Below are 20,579 nucleotides of genomic sequence, written 5' to 3'. Positions count from 1 at the left end.
TCATCTAGCATTCCCTACACCTACCAGCCTTCCCTTTCACCCTAACAGGAATATGCTGTCTCTGGACTCTCATTACTCATTTTTGAAGACTTCCCATTTTCCAGCCATCCCTTTACCTGCGATTATCTGCCCCCAATCAGCTTTTGAATGGTCTTGTCTAATTTGCCTTCTTCCAATTTAGGACTGCAACTTTTAGATCTGGCCTATCCTTTTCCATCACTATTTTAAAACTAATAGAATTATGGTCACTGGCCCCAAAGTGTTCATCCACTAACACCTCAGTCACCTGCCCTACTTTATTTTCCAAGACTAGGTCAAGTTTTGCACCTTCTCTAGTCAGTACATCCACATACTGAATCAGAAAATTGTCTTGTACATACTTAACAAATTCCTCTCCATCTAAACCCTTAATGCTTTGGCAGTCCCAGTCTATGTTTGGAAAGTTAAAATCCCCTACCATAACCACCCTAATATTCTTACAGATAACTGAGATCTCTTAACAACTTTGTTTCTCAATTTCCCTCTGACTATTAGGGGGTCTATAATACAATTCCAATAAGGTGATCATCCCTTTCTTATTTCTCAGTTCCACCCAAATAACATCCCTGGATATATTTCCTGGAATATCCTCCCTAAGTACAGCAGTAATATTATCCCTTATCAAAAATGCCACGTCCCCCTCCTCTCTTGCCTCCCTTTCTATCTTTCATGTAGCATTTGTATCCTGGAACATTAAGCTGCCAGTCCTGCCCATCCCTGTTTCTGTAATTGCAATGATATCCCAGTCCCATGTTCCTGACCATGCCCTGAGTTCACCTGCCTTCCCTGTTATGCCTTTTGCATTGAAATAAATGCAATTTAATTTATCAGTCCTACCACGTTCTCAGCTTTGTTCCTGCCTGCCCTGACTGTTCTATCCAGGCCTCTTAGTATTCTGTAGGTTTCGATCAGATACCCCCTCATCCTTCTAAACTCTACTGAGTACAGACCTAGAGTCCACAATCACTCCTCATATGTCAAAGCCGTTGCCTCCAGATCATTCTTGTAAATCTCCTCCGGCCACCCCTCACGGCTAACACATCTTATTGAGTCATAGAGTCACAGAATTATACAGTGTGGAAACAGACTCTTTGGACCGACTTGCTCATGCCGACTAAATATCCTAAATTGATCTCGTCCCATTTGGCCCATATCCCTCCAAAGCCTTCCTATTAATATACCCATCCAGATACCTTTAAATGTTGCAATTGTACCAAACTCCACCAGGCCAATGGACAGAGGAGTGGCAGATGGAGTTTAATTTAGATAAATGTGAGGTGCTGCATTTTGGAAAGGCAAATCAAAGCAGGGTCTTTATGGTAAGGTCCTAGGGAGTGTTGCTGAAGAAAAAGACCTTGGAGTGCAGGGTCATAGTTTCTTGAAAGTGGAGTCACAGGTAGACAGGATAGTGAAGAAGGCGTTTGGTATGCTTTCCTTTATTGGTCAGAGCATTGAGATAGGAGTTGGGAGGATATGTTGCAGCTGTACAGGACATTGGGTAGGGCACAATTGGAAAACTGCGTGCAATTATGGTCTCCCTGTTTTAGGAAGGATTAGATTCCCTACAGTATGGAAACAGGCCTTTCAGCCCAACAGGTCCACAACGACCCTCTGAAGAGTAACCCACCTAGACCCATCCCCTGGCCCTCATATTTACCCCTGACTAATGCACCTGACACTGTGGGCAATTTAGCATCAACAATTCACTTAACCTGCACATCTTTGGATTGTGGAAGGAAGCGGAGTCCGTAGAGGAAACCTGTACATTCACAGAGAGAATGTGCAAACTCCACACAGACAGCTGCCCAAGGCAGGAATCAAACCCAGGTCCCTGGTGCTGTGAAGCAGCATGCTAACCACTGAGCCATTGTGCTGCCCCAGATGTAGTGAAACTTTAAAGGGTTTGGAAAAGATTTGTAAGGATGTTGGAGGATTTGAGCTACAGAGTGAGGCTGAACAGGCTGGAGCTGTTTTCCCTGGGCATTGGAGGCTGATGGGTGACCTTATAAAGGTTTATAAGGGACATGGAGAGGATAAATAGACAAAGTCTTTTTCCTGGGGTAAGGGAGTCCAGAACTAAAGGGCATAGGTTTAGGGTGAGAGGGGAAAGATATAAAAGAGACCTAGGGGGTAACATTTTCAGACAGAGGATGGTGGTGTGATCTGCCAGAAGAAGTGGAGGGTACTGGTACAATTAGAACATTTAAAAGGCATCTGAATAGATATATGAATAAGAAGGGTATCGAGGGATATGGGCCAAGTGCTGGCAAATGGGACTTGATTGGGTTGGGATATCTGGTCGTCATAGACAAGTTGGACCGAAGGGTTTGTTTCCATGCTGTACATCTCTATGACTCTATAACCTCCTCTGGCAGCTCGTTCCATACATGCAGCACTTCCTGCATGAAGAAGTTACCAGTTAGGTCCCTTTTAAATCTTTCTTCTCTCACCTTAAATCTTTTCATGCTAGATTTGGACTCCCCTGTCCTCGGAAAAAGACCTTGTCAATTCACCTAATTTATGCCCCACATGATTTTATAAACCTCTATAATGTCACCTCTCAATTTTTGACCCTCCAGGGAAACCAGCCTGCAGCCTCTTCAGACTCTCCCTGTAGCTTAAACCTGACAGCTACAGTTGTCTGATGTGGGAGCTGGCTGACCCCATTGTGAACGGCAGTGACCACATCTGCAGCAAGTGTTGGTTGCTGGAAGACCTCTGGCTCAGAGTTGATGATCTAGAATCTGAGCTTCAAACACTGCGGCACATCCGGGAGGGGGAGAGTTACCTGGATGCTTTGTTTCAGGAGGCAGTCACACCTGGTAGATTAAGTAATTCAAAATCAGTTAGTGATCAGGAATGACAGGGTGTGACTGTAAATGAGGCAGGTAAGGGGATTCTGAGTTCAGGAGTGGAAGAGCCTCAGCCCTTGACCTTGTCCAACAGGTATGAGATATTTGCTTCCTGTATGGATGAGGAAAAGGGCTGTGGTCAGGATGAGGTAGCTGACCACGGCACCATGGTGCAGAAGGCCATTCAAGAGGAGGGAGTAAAAAGACAAGTAGTTGTTATAGGGAACTCTAGGGGGACAGATAGTATTCTTTGCAAGCCTGATTGGGAGTCCCGCATGGTGTGCTGCCTGCCCGGTGCCAGGGTGCAGGACAGCTCCAAACGGCTTGAAAGGATTTTGGAGCAGGAAGGGAAGGATCCAGTTGTTGTGGTCCACGTTGGCACTAACAACATAGGCAAGGCTAGGAAGGAGGATCTGTTTGGGGATTATCAAGAACGAGGAAGGAAATTGAAGAACAGGTCCGCAAGGGTCATAATCTCCGGATTACTGTTAGTTATGAATGAAATTAAATCTATAGCACTGAATGAAGTATGGTCAGATGATGTGAAGTCTGTGTGGCTGGAGTTGAGGAACCACAAAGGCAAAAAATCCATAATGGGAGTTATGTACAGACCTCCAAGGAGTGGTCAGGACCAGGGGCGCAAGATGTATCAGGAAATAGATAGGGCATGTCAGAAAGGCAAGGTCACGGTGATCATAGGGGATTTCAATATGCAAATGGATTGGGTGAATCATGTTGCCAGTGGATCCAAAAAAAGCGAATTCATGGAATGCTTACAGGATGGCTTTTTGGAACAGCTTGTGCTGGAGCCCACAAGGGAGCAGGCAATTCTGGACTTACTGCTATGCAACGAGCCAGACTTTATAAAAGATCTTAAAGTAAGGGAGCACTGAGAAGGCAGCAATCATAATGTGGTAGAGTTCAGTCTGCAGTTTGAAAGAGAGAAGGCAAAATCAGATGTAATGGTGTTACAGTTAAATAAAGGTAATTACAGGGGCATGAGAGAGGAACTGATCAAAATTGACTGGAAGCAGAGCCTAGTGGAGAAGACAGTAGAGCAACATTCGCTGGAGTTTCTAGGTGTAATCGAGGACACAGTACAGAGGTTCATCCCAAAGAACAGAAAGATTATCCGGGCGGGTGGATTAGACAATTATGGCCAACAAAGGAAGTCAGGAAATGTATCACAGAAAAAGAGAGAGCCTATAGAATGGCCAAGAGCACTGGGAAACCAGAAGGTTGGGAAGGCTACAAAAACAAGCAGAGGATAACAAAGAGAGACATAAGGAAGGAAAGGATCAAATATGAAGGAACGCTAGCCAGTAATATTAGAAATGATAGTAGAAGTTTCTTTCAATACATAAGAAACACACGAGAGACAAAAGTAGAAATTGGGCCGCTCCAAGTTGATGCAGAAAGGCTAGTGATGGGAGATAAGGAAATAACTGAAGAACTTAATAAATACTTTGTATCAGTCTTCACAGTGGAAAACATGAGTAATATCCCAACAATTAAGGAGAGTCAAGGGGCAGAGTTGAGTATGGTAGCCATTACAAAAGAGAAAGTACTTGATAAGCTAAAAGGTCTAAAAATCGATATATCTCCTGGCCCCGATGGGCTACATCCTAGAGTTCTGAGGGAGGTGGCTGAAGAAATAACAGATGCGTTGGTTGAGATCTTTCAAAAATCGCTGGAGTCAGGGAAAGTCCTGGATGATTGGAAAATTGCTGTTGTAACCCCCTTGTTCAAGAAAGGATCAAGACAAAAGATAGAAAATTATAGAGGAAAAAGTGAGGGCTGCAGATGCTGGAGATCAGAGCTGAAAATGTGTTGCTGGAAAAGCACAGCAGATCAGGCAGCATCCAAGGAACAGGAGAACCGATGTTTCGGGCATAAGCCCTTCTTCAGGACTTATGCCCAAATTATGCATAGAAAATTATGGGCCAATTTGCCTAATCTCGGATGTAGGTAGAATTCTAGAATCCATTGTTAAGGATGAGATTTCTAAATTCTTGGAAGTGCAGGGTTGGATTAGAAAGAGTTGGCATGGATTTAGTAAAGGGAGGTCATGCCTGACAAGCCTATTAGAATTCTTTGAAGAGGTAACAAGTAGGTTAGACCAGGGAAACCCAGTGGATGTTATCTATCGAGACTTTCAAAAGGTCTTTGATAAGGTGCCTCACAGGAGGCTGCTGAGTAAGGCGAGGTGAGCTACTGGCATGGACTGAGGATTGGCTGTCTGACAGAAGGCTGAGAATTGGGATAAAAGGTTGTTTTTTGGAATGGCAGCCGGTGACAAGTGGTGTCCTGCAGGGTTCAGTGTTGGGGCCACAGCTGTTCACTTTATACATAAATGATCTGGATGAAGGGACTGGGGGCATTCTATGAAGTTCGCCGATGATACAAAGTTAGGTGGGCAGGCAGGTAGTACTGAGGAGGTGGGGAGGCTGCAGAAAGATTTAGACAGTTTAGGAGAATGGTCCAAGAAAGGGCTTCAAGGCAGAGATTGATAAATTCTTGATCTCGCAAGGAATTAAAGGCTACGGGGAGAGTGCGGCAGCCATGATTGAATGGTGGAGTGGACTCGATGGGCCGAATGGCCTTACTTCCACTTCTATGTCTCATGGTCTCATGGACAACCCTGGCAACATCCTTGGAAAATTTGTCTGAACTTTTTCAAGTTTAACTACATCTTTCCTATCGCAGGAAGACGAGATTGAACGCAGTACTCTATAAGTATCCTCACCAATGTCCTGTACACCTGCCAACTCCGAACCTCAATGCACTGATCAATATTCCTGAGATACGGGAGCCAAAACTGCTCATAATATTCCAAATGCGGTCTGACCAGAGCCTTATATGACCTCAGCAGTGCATCTCTGCTCTTGTATTCTAGCCCTCTCGAAATTAATGCCATTTCATTTCATCCAGTTCATTCTTCACTATTTTAGAGGCTGATCTGATGTTATTCTCAACTCCAATCTTGCCCATTTGAGTTCCTTACAGTCGAGAAATCTGTGTAAGTCACCCCTTGAGTATATTCAGTGACTCAGTCTTGCAGCTGTCTGGTGCAGATAATTTCAAAGATTCCTAAATCTCTGAGAGAAGACATTTCCCCTCATACAGTTATTGAGGTTTATAGCACAGAAAGATTCCCTTTAGACCATCGCTTCATCTGCATCTTAAATTGGAGACCTGTTACTTTGAAACTATGCTTCTGAACTCAACATTGCTCCACTCGACATCCACCCTGTCAAAAGCTTTTTGAGTGTGATCTGTTTCAACAAAATCATCTCTCATTCTCCTAAACAGCAATAAGTGTTTAATGCAATAAACTGCTCAAAGGGCCTGCTGGGTTATTTTAGGGCTAGATTAGTGACATATCACTTTTATTCCTCATTAATTCTTTCACAGGATATGGGTGTTTCTGGTGAGGTCAGCATTTTTTGTCCATTCCCAATTGCCTTTGAACTGTGTTGACCATCAAGAATGAATGGCTTACACCCGAAACATCGATTCTCCTGCTCCTCAGATGCTGCCTGAGTGGCTGTGCTTTCCCAGCAACACACTCTCATTTCAAAGGGCAATTAAGAGACACTCAAATTGCCGTGGGTCTGAAATCATATCAACCAGACCAAGTAAAATGGCAGTTTAGTGTGTTTTCACAATTAGTGGGAGGCAAGGTGGCTCCGTGGTTAGCACTGCTGCCTCACAGCACCAGGGTCCCAGGTTCGATTCCAGTCTTGGGTGACTGTCTGTGTGGAATTTGTACATTCTCCCTGCGTCTGTGTGGGTTTCTTCCGGGTGGTCTGGCTTCCTCCCACAGTCCAAAGATGTGCATGATACTTGGTTTGGCCAGGATAAATTGCCCATAGTGTTCAGGGGTGTGCAGGCGAGGTGGATTAGCCATAGGAAATGCAAGGTTACAGTGATAGGGTAGAGGAGTGGGTCTGGATGGGATGCTGTTTGGAGGATTGAATGGCCTGTTTCCCCACAGTAGGGATTTTCTAAAGAGTTAGGCCCACAGAACAGGATGGTAAATACTGAACAGAAGATGGGATTGGGAGAGGGTATGGAATTGGAGGGGAGGGTAGAAATGTTCCTGAGGGGTGTTGGTATCTCGGAGTTGTTGCATCTTGTGTTTTTTAATGCCTGAAACGAAAAGAAAAAGTTTATGATTAGCACATCGAATAAGCCAGGGGATGGAGTGGAACTGGGGGGGCAGGGCAGCTCTGAGCCAGTGTGAGGTGGAAAGAGAGTGTGCGTATGACGACACATAGCATTAAGTGTGGATGCAAGGTTTGTGAAGGTTTGTAGCTCAGGTTGAGGTTTAGGGTGTAGGTTTGCTCGCTGAGGATATCAAACCTATAGCTCAGTGAGCAAACCAACACCATAAACTGAGTGTGGATCTCAGGATGTAGCGAGAGCAGCTGCCTGAGGAGTGTTGTACATCACAGAGATACCTGTGATCCTGGGTGGATTCAAAACACAAAGGATGAAACTCCAATCAGAATCCACGTGGAGTGAGTCTGATTCAGAGGCAGTCACTGAGGAACGTGATGTGACAGTGGAAGCAGGTTTGGTAAGCACCTTGTCAAACACCAGGAGTGACAACAATAGTAATGATGGAGAGCAAGGAGAAAGCTTAGAACGGAAATCTGTTGGAGGGCGATGCAGAGATATGGCAATGAATTAAACCATAAAATAAGACAAATAACTGCTGATGCTGCAGATCTGCAACCAAACCAGAAATTGCTGGCGAAGCTCAGCAGGTCTGGCAGCATTTGTGGATATAAAGCAGAGCTTATACTTGAGTCCAGTGAGTCTTCATCAAAACTCTGAGGGTTCATTCCTGGCTCACTTGGTGATCGTGAACCTGGAATGGGAGTTATCCTGACAGCAGCTACTGCCTCTTCATGATGCTGCAAAGCAATGAAGAACTGTCAGTCTCCAACCAGTTGGCAACTCTTCAGGAGCAGGACCTTCACTCCCTGGCCTTTGATCTTGATAAAGACTGTGCCCCTACTGCCCATTAAGTGCTTAATTCAAGGTTAATGTGGCAAACTTTTACGAAAAGATGTGACATAGATGTCTTGTTGAATCTTCAGCCAACGGCAAGATCCCCATCACCTCCATTAAATAACTCACTCTGTGTCCTTCTTTCTCAGCACCTAGTTTGTTATATAGACTCAGAGACTCATAGAAATGTACAGTATGGACACAGACCCTTTGGTCCAATGAATCCATGCTGACCAGATATCCTTAATTAATCTCGTCCTATTTACCAGCACTTGGCTCATATCCATTTAAATTCTTCCAATTCACATACCCATCCAGATGGCTTTTAAATTTTGTAATTGTACCAGCCTCCACCACTTCCTCTGGCAACTCATTCCATACACGTACCACCCTTTGCGTGAAAACGTTGCCCCTTGGGTCCCTTTTAAATTCTTCCCCTCTCACCCTAAACTTATGCTCTCTAGTTCTGGACTGCCACACCCCAGGGAAAAGACCTTGTCTATTTACCCTATTCATGCCCCTCATGATTTTATAAACCTTTATAAGGTCACTTCTCAGTCTCCGACGCTCCAGGGAAAACAGCTCCACTTAACAGACTTGTCAGAGTTTCCTTTTCACTAAATCATGTGGATTTTGCCTGAAGATAGTATGATTTTCTAAATGTCCCACAGTTGTTTCCTTAACAATAAATTCCAGCATTTTCTTAATGACAGGTGGAAGACTAATGTCCTGTAGTTTCTGCTTTCTGTGTCTTTGCTTTACAACATTTGCTACTTTCCAATCCACTGGGACCCTTCTAGGATCCAATTATTTTTGGAAGATTCAAACCAAGCCATCCGCAATATCTGAGAAGAAATTTCTTCACCCTGAGAGTAGTAACCCTGTGGAATTCTCTACCACAGAAGCCTATAGAGGCCAAAGTACTGAACAGGTTTAGAAAGACATAAATTTCTAAACAGTAACAGCATCAAAGGGATGGGAGAGGGCAGGAATAGGGCATTGAGATAGAGGAACACATTTGATAATATTGTGATCATATTCACCTGACGAAGGGACAGTGCTCCGAAAGCTTGTGATTTCAAAAAAACCTGTTGGATTATAACCTGGTGGCATGTAACTTCTGACCTTGTCCATCCCATTCCAACACCAGCACATCCACATATTGAATGGTGGAGCAGGGTTGATGGGCTGAATGGCCGTTTAAAATGCCATTTCCTATGTGCATGCTTCCTCATGACTCCTGGCCCTTAGTTGGGTGCAACATGTTTCCATATTCATGTTTGCTGCTTACCTTGTGAATTAAATCCATTTTATTTTAAAGCTGTATTATTAATAACACAATCCACAGTGAAATTGAAATTTATTGGACAATGAATATTACTTCACGTCATTTAAAATTCTCAGTAGAAAATGAAAAGTTTCCTTTCTTGTGTCACATTAAAATCAATGCTGTCAGAAAGCCTTTAGAGAGCTGAGGAGTGATGTTGATAAGAATCAGTAAAATGAATGGTAATGTGATGGCCAATCGCATCTGCTGTTACCTCGCCATGGAGTGGCTCAGATGAATTAGTAGATTTATGAGTACATAAACTATTATAAAACACCGATTTCTATGCTTCTATGGTTTATGCATTGATATAAGTTGATGAGTAATAACTTGCCCGTTGCAGGCAGAATAAGCTGAAGAGCCTCTTTCTGCATCATAACAATTTTGACGTTTTAATTTTCTTACATACTCAATGTTACTATGTTGCTTTACTAATTTATTTTATTGTTAATTTTCAAATGCTAAAGCAAGCTCACATTGCAAAACAATTTTGGAGAGCCTTCCCCCCACTTAACTTTAGCTACTCTCTATCTTTTTATATTATCATGGAAGATCTTACAGTCTGCCTTTATATTTCTTAAAATCCGAAAGAACTGCGGATGTTGTAAATCAGAAACTAAAATAGAAATTGCTGGAAAAGCTCAGCAGGTCTGGCAGCATCTGTGAAGAGAAATCAGATTTAATGTTTCAGATCCAGTGACCCTCTCTCGGAACTGTTTTGTATTTCTTGCTAAAGTATTCTTAATTTGTTTTTTCTGCTTTTTCATTTATCAACATTTTTTGGTTTCTAAAAATTTCCCAAACTTCTGGCATACCCTAATCTTAACAAAATCGTATGTATCGTCTTTCAATGTAATGCCTTTCACCGTTAATCTCAAACAATACATTCTTCTTATTAAGTCTTTCTTTCTCATTAGAATATATATTTTTCGTAATTGAAGGTTGAATTTGTCAGGACATTGGCCCCAGTAGAGTTCAAGAGAAGCCTGCCTCAATGATGCCTCTTTCTCTCGCGCTCTCCAGGACTGGTGCCAGATCCCCATGAATTGGAACTTATTTCTCTCACAACAATCTTTGACTCAGAGATTCCACTGAATCTATGACAATTTGCTCACGTCTCAGGATGTAATTCATAGATTATTACCATTATAGTTCTGATTTTCAATTTAGCTTCTAGCTGCTCATACCCCCGCTCACACTCCCTCAACAGAGCCACTTGCTTAGAACATAGAACATAGAACATAGAAAAGTACAGCACAGAACAGGCCCTTTGGCCATGATGTTGTGCCAAGGTTTAACCCGAATGTAAAATATAGTAACTTAACCTACACACCCCTCAACTCACTGCTATCCATGTGCATGTCCAGCAGTCACTTAAATGTCCCCAATGACTCTGCTTCCACCACCACCACTGGCAACGCATTCCATGCATTCACAACTCTCTGTGTAAAGAACCTACCTCTGACGTCTCCTTTATACCTTCCTCCTAATATCTTCAAACTATGACTCCTGGTACCCGTCAATCCTGCCCTGGGGAAAAGTCTCTGGCTATTGACTCTATCTATGCCATTCATTATCTTGCATACCTCGATCAGGTCTCCTCTCTTCCTCCTTCTCTCCAGAGAGAAAAGTCCGAGCTTATTCAACCTTTCTTCATAAGGCAAACCCTCCAGTCCAGGCAGCATCCTGGTAAACGTTCTTTGCACTCTCTACAAAGCCTCTGTATCTTTCCTGTAGTAGGGCGACCAGAGCTGGACACAATATTCCGTGTGATCTCACCAGGGATTTGTAGAGCTGTAGCAAAACCTTGCGGCTCTTAAACTCGATCCCCCTGTTAATGAAAGCCAAAACACCATATGCTTTCTTAACTACCCTATCCACTTGGGTGGCAACCTTGAGGGATCTATATACTTGCACACCCAGATCCCTCTGTTCTTCCACATTACCAAGATTCCTGTCTTTAATCCTATATTCAGCATTCGAGTTCGACCTTCCAAAATGCATCACTTCGCATTTATCCAGGTTGAACTCCATCTGCCATTTCTCAGCCTAGCTCTGCATCCTGTCCATGTCGTGCTGCAGCCTGAATAGCCCCCGATACTATCGACGACACCTCAACCTTTGTGTCATCTGCAAATTTACTAACCCACCCTTCAACCTCCTTGTCCAAGTCATTTATAAAAACTACAAAGAGCAGAGGCCCAAGAACAGAGCCCTGCGGGACACCACTCAACACTGTCCTATAGGCAGAATATTTTCCATCTACAACCACTCTCTGCCTTCTGTCAGCCAACCAATTCTGAATCCAAATAGCTAAATCTCCCTGTATCTCATACTTCCAGACTTTATGAATGTGCTACCATGGGGAACCTTATCAAATGCCTTGCTGAAGTCCATATATACCACATCCACTGCTCAACCTTCGTTGACCTGTTTCCTCACCTCCTCAAAGAACTCAATAAGATTTGTGAATCCCATGTGAATCTCAATTAATCCCACCTGTATCATTGGTATCAATGTGGGAATTAACAGATGGATCCTTCTCCTTTCACTTCAAATTCCTTTCCAGCCCCAACGCAGGGTTTAATCCTGACACAGGGCAGGCAACACTGCTGCTGGCACCCGGCTTTTGGACGCATATCAAACCCTTAATTATACCGTCCCCTTTACAGTCACACTCCATTCCACTCCTGCTCCTCCCAGTTAAAATGGCCCCTCTGAACCATGGTGCTGAGTGGATTTGATGAGGAGATTGGAATATTAGGTGCCTTTCGAGAAGACTGAAATAAAAACATATATCATGAGGGTGAAGCTTCTTACCTCTGAGTCAGAAGGTGATGGGTTCAATTCCCATTGGACAGAGCTGAGCACAAGATGCAGGCTGGCGCACGGTCGGGGAGGGTAGGGGAGGCTGGTGTGTTGAATGTCAGAAGTGCCAACATTTAGTAGAGAAGCTAAGTTGAAGGCCAGTTGGCACATCTTCTGCCAGACGGTAGCAATATGGGCAATGGATGCCATTGCTGATGCAGGCACACAATAATTCCTTGCAATTTGGAAATTGACATGCGATCAAGGTAAAAGTGACCATGTTGTAAAAACCCAACTGGTTCACACATGACAGTCAACAAACGATAACCGTGGTTGGGTCGATAAGATTGCGTTCATCCTAGAAACCGACACTAACAACCTCAGCAGGGCTACAGGATGGCAGCAGAGTAATAGAGCTATTTGTGGGTTCTTATCCGGAGTCCGTCCATTCTCATCTGCTTCCAATCTTTGTTTTACTTTTGCTTCAGCTCTTTTAATTTGCTTTATTTTTCTTTCCTTTTGGTTTTTTACTCTTTTTCTTTCTGACAGGACCGAGCCGCAGGCAGAGCAGTGGGTGTGGCTTCACTTGGTGATTAGGGATGGCAGCAGCAGTGAGGGTAATCTCCCTTCAGAGTCTCAACCTTTTCCCTTCCAATGTCGTTGGTTCCAATGTGGACAATGACCTCTTGATGGCCCCTCTCCCCCTTGAGAACATTCTGCACCCTCTCTGAGACATCCTTGATCCTGGCACCAGGGAAACAACACACCATTCTGATTTTTCTCTGCTGGCCACAGAAACGTCTGTCTGTACCTCAGACTACAGAATCCCCTAACACAATTGATCTCTTGGAAGCCGACGTACCCCTCGTTGCATTAGAGCCAGTTTCAATACCAGAAACTTGGCTGTTCGTCCTACGCTCCCCTGAGAATTCATTACCCCCTACATTTTCCAAAACAGCATACCTGTTTGAAATGGGTATATCCACAAAAGACTCCTGCACTAGCTGCCTACCTCTCTTACCCTTCCTGGAGTTAACCCATCTATGTGACTGTATCTGAGACTTTCCCCCCTTCCTATAACTGCCATCCATCACATACTGTTGCTGTTGCAAATTCCTCAACGCTTCTGTCTGTCTCTCTAACCAATCCACTTGATCTGATAAGATTCGCATCCAACAGCATTTATGGCAGATATAATCCGCAGTAACCCTTAAACTCTCTTTAAACTTCCACATCTGATAAGAAGTACATATCACTGCAAAGGCCATTTTTGCTCCTTCACAATCTACAGACCCAGAAAATAACACCGCCTGGTGATTAGAGATGGCAGCAGCAGTGAGGGTGTTCTCCTGGGGATTGGAGATGGAGTCACCAGTGACTGCAGACTCTTGAATTCCGCAGTGCCAGCAACATGATGTCTGCAGCAGAGGTGGGACTGTGGTTTTATGGTGGCCTGGCCTGGCAGTAGAACCAGGGACCATTGGCTGCGGGGTGAGTGTCACCGCTGTCAGCAGTGAAGGGATGGCTCGGAAAGTGGGGTGACTCCTACATTGGTGGGCCTGACACAAGTGGCAGTGAGGCGGTGGAGACCCATGTTGAGGTTAGGTATCAGCAACGATGGATTGGAAAGCCTGATATTCTGAACATTTTCCCTCTTTATTTTTCTGATTTATTGCTATGACCTATAATGCTTGACAGTCTGTTTCCATTCATTCGGCATACAGACAAATGCTTCAGTCCAACCCATCCATGACAAACCTTCTCTTTATTTTTCTAATTTTTCTTTTGTTTCCTAAGAATTTGATTTAATGTATCTGTACCCAAGTACCTTTCTAAGGTGGCGCTGTAACAGAGCATAAAACATAGAACATTACAGTACAGTACAGGCCCTTGATGTTGCGCTGACCTGTGGAACCAATCTTAAGCCCATCTAACCTATACTATTCCATTTTCGTCCATAGGCCTATCCAAAGACCAGTTAAACACCCTGAAAAATGGCGAGACTACTACTGTTGCAGGCAGTGCGTCCCATGTCCGTACTAGTCTCTGAGTAAAGAAACTACCTCTGACATCTGTCCTATATCTATCATCCCTCAATTTAAAGCTATGTCCTCTCATGCTAGCCATCACCATCTGAGGAAAAAGGCTCTCACTGTCCACCCTATCTAACCCTCTGATTATCTTGTATGTCTCATTTAGTCACCTCTCAACCTTCTTCTCTCGAATGAAAACAGCCTCAAGTCCCTCAGCCTTTCCTTGTAAGACCTTCCCTCCATACCAGGCAACATCCTAGTAAATCTCCTCTGTACTGCAGCAAGTCTAAACTTTTCACTGTACTCATTTGAGTACATGTGACAATAATTCAATTCAATTCAATTCAGTGAATTAAAAATGCAGAATAATATACATTTCATGAGACTAACAGAATATTTGTATTAGAATGACTTTTGATGAAGTTAAAGCACCATCTATCAAACCTCACTACTTTTGCATTTAAAGACAAAACTGACAGTTACCAGAAAACTGCTGATTATAATTGATCTTTAATGATCATGCATTTATGTAGTGACTTTCACAACAACATGGTGCCCCAAAGTACATAATGCACTGTAATGGGATGACCAGGAGTATGTACACTGGAGTCATGTATCTCATCAATATAGTTAAACAAAGAGTGAGAAATACAGTATCAAAAATATGAAAGAAAAGATTCAGTAACTGGTGTAAAACAAGGTGAATTTGGTAGGACTTTTGCTTTCATTTTAAAAAAATCATTTAAATATTGTGCATGCGCAGTCATTAGGTTGTTTGGATCATTGATGACAGCAAATGATGGTGATGTGTTTGATGTAACCATGAGATCAGCAATCCTGTCTAAGAGACAGTGAAGAAAGGATGAAATTAGTGTGTAACCTACTGACAAAGAACAGGATTAGGTACATTTGTGTAACTAAAAGAGTTTGCAGAAACCTACCCGAGTCAGACAGCAGTCTCTCATAGGCAGGAGAAACATACTCCCAGAAGAGAAACAGATTGACAGCTCTCCAATGTGCGGGATGAACCCTGAACCACATTCTGTGTGATAACACTGAACACAGAAAAGCCTTTTGAAGTGCTGTGCATGTCTGTGTGAATGTGTGTGGGTTTGTGTACGAGACTACACATGTATGAGAGAGTTTTTATGTGATGTCTGTGTGTGATTGTGTAGATGTATTTGGATAAATGTGTATGAGTTTGAAATGGTTAATTCTGAGGAGTACCCTAAGAACCAGCCACTATGATGGTATCGTATGGGCTTATGACAGCAGCTTTGGATCTCAAATGACTGACTATTTGCATTTCTTCACAGTTTATAAATTTGTTTACTTCCTGTTTCTTTTTCTCTTTCTTACCTTTTTCATTAGGATATCTTTATCTCTTTCTTTGTTCCTCCTATGTCATTGTTATCTATTCCTTTTTATTATGTCTTTATTTTTCTGTCATTCTCTTTGTTTTTCTTTCCCTCCATTACTTTTTCTCCCTCTTTCATTTCAACTGTTTCTTTCTCTTGATCTCAAATTATTTCACTCTTTCCCTCCCCCTTTCATTTCATCTTTCCCTCTGTCTCATTGGATTTCTGTCTCCTTCTCTTCTTCCCTCTTTCTCATTCATCCTCTCCCCGCTATCTCTTTACATATTTGTTTTTCTTGTCTTTTTATACAGGAGACAAATAACGTCCCAGTCAAATCCAGCAGTAGATTGTCCAATAAAACTGAAAAATTACCTCAGGAGAAAAACAAGATGATTTGACATTGAATCCTCTGGAGAATAATGTGAACCAACTATTTGTGACAGACTCATAATAGGTACAAAGGTAGGAGAACAGATACACAATCTGGGAAAATAATATTACCATAGAAACCGAGGACAAAGAGAAAGAACAGATTCAACAAAATAATGAATGAAATTTGAAGGAATTCTTTCAACAAATCTCTCATACATCAGACAATAAATTAACGGAACACGATAATAACTATACAATGTTGTTAAATTAATCTCCTCTATTATTGACTCTGTTAGAATAGTGAATGGAAGAACTTTGTGTGACAGTGCGAAGTGATTATACTTAAACATTCCAACAGCAGACATCATGAGTTGGTAATGTCCCTGCTTCAACTTCAGGTTTGAGTTCCACTCCAAGAATTGATGGCCTAGGGTGTATACGTTGATTACTGACTTGCTTAGACTTAGTTCTTCTGAGACATAGGACTGAAACCAATGGCAGGTGGTAAGAGTGGGAGAGATCCCCAATTAACCATGAGATGGAATGAAATTTGAGAATTTCAGTTCTATCTGTCAGTTTAGATCATACTGTACATGTGAAAGTGAATGTCCTTGGGATTGGGCTGAGAGTCAGTCAATAGACAATAGACAGTAGACAATGGGTGCAGGAGTAGGCCATTCTGCCCTTTGAGTGAGCACCATCATTCATTATGATCATGGCTGCTCATCCTCACTCAGTATCCTGCTCCTGCCTTATTCCCATAATCCTTGATTCCACTATCCTTAAGAGCTCTATCCAACTATTTCTTGAAAGTATCCAGAGACTGGACCTCCACAGCCTCCTGGGGCAGAGCATTCCACACACCCACCACTCTCTGGGTGAAGAAGTTTCTCCTCAACTCTGTTCTAAGTGGCCTACCCCTTATTTTTAAACTGTGTCCTCTGGTTCGGGACTCACCCATCTGCGGAAACATGCTTCCTGCCTCCAGAGTGTCCAATCCTTTATTAATCTTATACGTCTCAATCAGATCCCCTCTCAGCCTTCTAAACTCAAGCGTATACAAGCCCAGTTGCTCCAATCTATCAGCGTAAGATATTCCCACCATTCCGGGAATTGACCTCATGTACCTACGCTGCACTCCCTCAATGGCCAGAATGTCTTTCCTCAAATTTGGAGACAAAAACTGGGCACAATATTCCAGGTGCGGTCTCACCAGGGCCCAGTACAGCTGCAGAAGGACCTCTTTGCTTCTATACTCAATTCCTCTTGTTATGAAGGCCAGCATGCTATTAGCTTTCTTCACTGCCTGCTGTACCTGCATGCTTACCTTCATTGACTGGTGTACAAGAACACCTAGATCTCGTTGTACTGCCCCTTTACCTAACTTAACTCCATTTAGGTAGTAATCTGCCTTCCTGTTCTTGCCACCAAAGTGGATAACCACACATTTATCCACATTAAACTGCATCTGCCATGCATCCGTCCACTCACCTAGCCTGTCCAGGTCACCAAGTATTCTCCTAACATCCTCCTCACATTTCACCCTGCCACCCAGCTTTGTGTCATCATCAAATTTGCCTCTGCAATATTACTGCAATGCTATTGCCACAACTCCCCCTATAGGGCACCATCAAGAACCTCAGGAGGCTGCAAAATGTTTTGCAGCTAATGATCTAATTTTGAAGTGACACACCCGTGCTGATATGGGAACCATATTGGCTACTTTGTGCACAGGAAGATTCCAAAATCAACAATGAGATAAAATCAGGTAATCTGTTTCATTGGTTTTCACTGAGAGGCGACGATAGATTAGATTACTTACAGCGTGGAAACAGACCCTTCGGCCCAACAAGTCCACACCACCCCGCCGAAGCGCAACCCACCCATACCCCGACACATCTACCCCTTACCTAACACTACGGGCAATTTAGCATGGCCAATTCACCTGACCTGCACATCTTTGGACTGTGGGAGGAAACCGGAGCACCCGGAGGAAACCCATGCAGACACGGGGAGAATGTGCAAACTCCACACAGTCAGTCGCCTCAGGCGGAGAATTGAACCCGGGTCTCTGGTGCTGTGAGGCAGCAGTGCTAACCACTGTGCCACCGTGCCGATAGAGTGACAGCTATTGACATAACCCACTGGCTTTATCCCAATACCTTGCCTTCTGTTAGTTAACCAATCCTCTATTGATGCTAATGAATGAACCCAGCAACATAGGTTCTGATATTATTATGTAGCCAAGTGCATGGTGCCTTATCAAACAACTTCTGAAAATACAATTATATGGCATACACTTCTTTCCTTTATGTATCCTGCCTGCCACCTCCACAAAAAAATTGAATCAATTTGTCAGGCATGATTACCTATTCAAGTGTATTTCTGAATACTCCATTATTACATACCCTTATACCCTTAGAACTTATCAAGGCTCCTCAGACAGTACCTTTTGAACCCAAGACCACCAACATCGAGAAGAACAAGGGTGGCAGATACATGGGAACACCACCATCTGCAAGTTTCCCTCTGAGCCACTCACTGTCCTGACTTAGAAATATAGAAGATCGGGGCAGGAGGAGGCCATTTGACCCCTCAACCTTGCTCCACTATTCAATACAATCATGGCTGATCGTCAAGCTCAATACCCTCATCCCTCCCACTCGCCATATCCTCTGATCCTTTTAGCCACAAGAACTATATTTAGCTCCTTCTTAGAAACACAAAATGCTTTAGTCCCAACCACTTTCTGTCATCGTGATTTCCTCAGGCTCACCACTGTCTGAGTGAAGTGATTTCTTCTCATCTCACCCCAAAGTGTTTGCCCCTTATTCATCAACTATCACCTCTGGTTCTGGATTACCCCACAATCAGGAACATCCTTCCTAAATCCAGTCCTGTTAGACCTTTATGAGCTTCTAATGTCATTGGTTCAAAATCCTGGAAATCTCTTCCTAAGAGCATTGTGGATGTGCTTACACTAAATGGATTGCAATGTTCTTGTTGCAGGTCATCACCACCTTCACAATGGCAATAAAGATGGAGATGACTGACCTATGACAACCACAACCATCTTCCAATGTACTTATGACTGAAATGTCGACTCTCCTGGTCCTCAGATGCTGCCTGATCTGCTTTGCTTTTCCGGTGCCACACTTTTCGACTCCGATGTGTCGGTATGACTCCAATCACCAGAGTTTTACCTCTGATGCCTATTGATTCTAGTTTTGCTAGGACTCATTGATGCCACACTCAGTCAAATGCAGCTTTGATATCAAGGGCTATCCCTCTCCCCTCCCCTCTGGAATTCAGCTCTTTGTCCATGTTTGAACCAAGGCTGTAACGAGATCAGGAGTTGAGTGACCCTGGGGGAACCCAAACTGGGGGTCACTGAGCAGGTTATTGCTGAGCAGGTGCTGCTTGATAGCCCTGTTGATGACAGCTTCCATCATTTTACTGATGATGGAGAGTAGACTGATTGGGCGGCAATTTGCTGGGTTGGATTTGTCCTGCTTTTTGTGTACAGGACATACCTGGGCAGTTTTCCACATTGTCGGATAGATGCCAGTGTTGTAACTGGGCTGGAACAGCTTGGCTCAGGGAACAGCACATTTTGGAGCACAAGCCTTCAGTTCTATAGCCAAAATATTGTCAGGGCCTGTAGCCTTTGCAGATCCAGTGTCTCCAATCGTTTCTTAGTATCACATGGAGTAAATGGAGTTGGCTGAAGGCCCGTATCTGTGATGCTGGGGACCACTGGAGAAGACCGAGATGGATCATCCGCTCAGCACTTCTGGCTGAAGATTGCTTTGAAAGCTTTAGCCTTATCTTTTGCACTGATGTGCTGGGCTCTTCCATTATTGAGGATGGGGATATTTGTGAAGCCTCCTCTTCCAGTGAGTTGTTTAATTGTCCACTACCATAATGTGACTGGATGTGGCTGGACGGCATAGCTTAGATCTAATCTGTTGGTTGTGGGATCGCTTAGCTCGGTCTACCACTTGTTGCTTATATGCTTGGTTTGCAAGTAGTCCTGTTTAATAGCTTCATCAGGTTGACTCCTCATCTTCAGCTATGCCTTGCGCTGCTCCTGGCATGCCCTCCTGCACTCTCCATTGAACCAGGGTTGATCCCCTGACTTGATGGTAATGGATGAGTCAGGGATATGCCAGGCCATGAGTTTACAGATTGTGCTGGAGTACAGTTCTGCTGCTGCTGATGGCCCACAGCGCCGGATGGATGCCCAGTCTGGAGTTGCTAGATCTATTCGATGCCTGAGCCATTTAGCACGGGGACAGTGCCACACGACACAATGGAGGTTATTGTCAATGTGAAAGAGGTTCATCGTGCGGTGGCTACTCTTACCAATACTGTCATGGACAGATACATCTGCAGCCGGTAAGAATGAGGACAAGTCTGTTTTTCCCTTTTATTGGTTCCCTCGCCGTCTGCCGCTGACCAAGTCTAGCAGCTATGTCCTTTAGGACCTGACCAGCTCGATCAGTAGTGCTGCTACCAAGTCACTCTTGGCCTACAAGATATTAAAAATATTATCTGGATGGTTTTTTCATTCTGCTCTGCATTTCCAATTTCAAGCTGCTACTTAACTCGAATCAGTTAGCAGCTGCATCATTAAACCCTGGGGCTCCTCAATTAGGATCATAGAATCCCTCCAGTGTGGAAGCAGGCTATTCAGCCCATTGAGTCGGCACCAACCCTGCAGGCTATTCAGCCTATTGAGTCGGCACCAACCCTGCGATGAGTATCCTAC

The 20,579-nt window shown here is 43.6% G+C and overlaps 1 long non-coding RNA gene across 1 annotated transcript in view; it reads left to right on the top strand.

Moving 5' to 3' along the window:
- LOC122557526 overlaps nucleotides 1-19,097 on the top strand; it is a 61,216-nt gene extending 42,119 nt beyond the window's left edge. The window contains exons 2-3 of the long non-coding RNA XR_006313866.1: nucleotides 15,748-15,898; nucleotides 18,818-19,097. This is a non-coding gene — a long non-coding RNA (uncharacterized LOC122557526). The remainder of the gene's footprint in view (nucleotides 1-15,747; nucleotides 15,899-18,817) is intronic.
- Nucleotides 19,098-20,579: the final 1,482 nt, after the last annotated feature.

Source organism: Chiloscyllium plagiosum, chromosome 15, assembly GCF_004010195.1.
Source record: "Chiloscyllium plagiosum isolate BGI_BamShark_2017 chromosome 15, ASM401019v2, whole genome shotgun sequence".
Taxonomy (NCBI): Eukaryota; Metazoa; Chordata; class Chondrichthyes; order Orectolobiformes; family Hemiscylliidae; genus Chiloscyllium; species Chiloscyllium plagiosum.
This window is presented reverse-complemented; position numbering and strand designations above follow the sequence as displayed.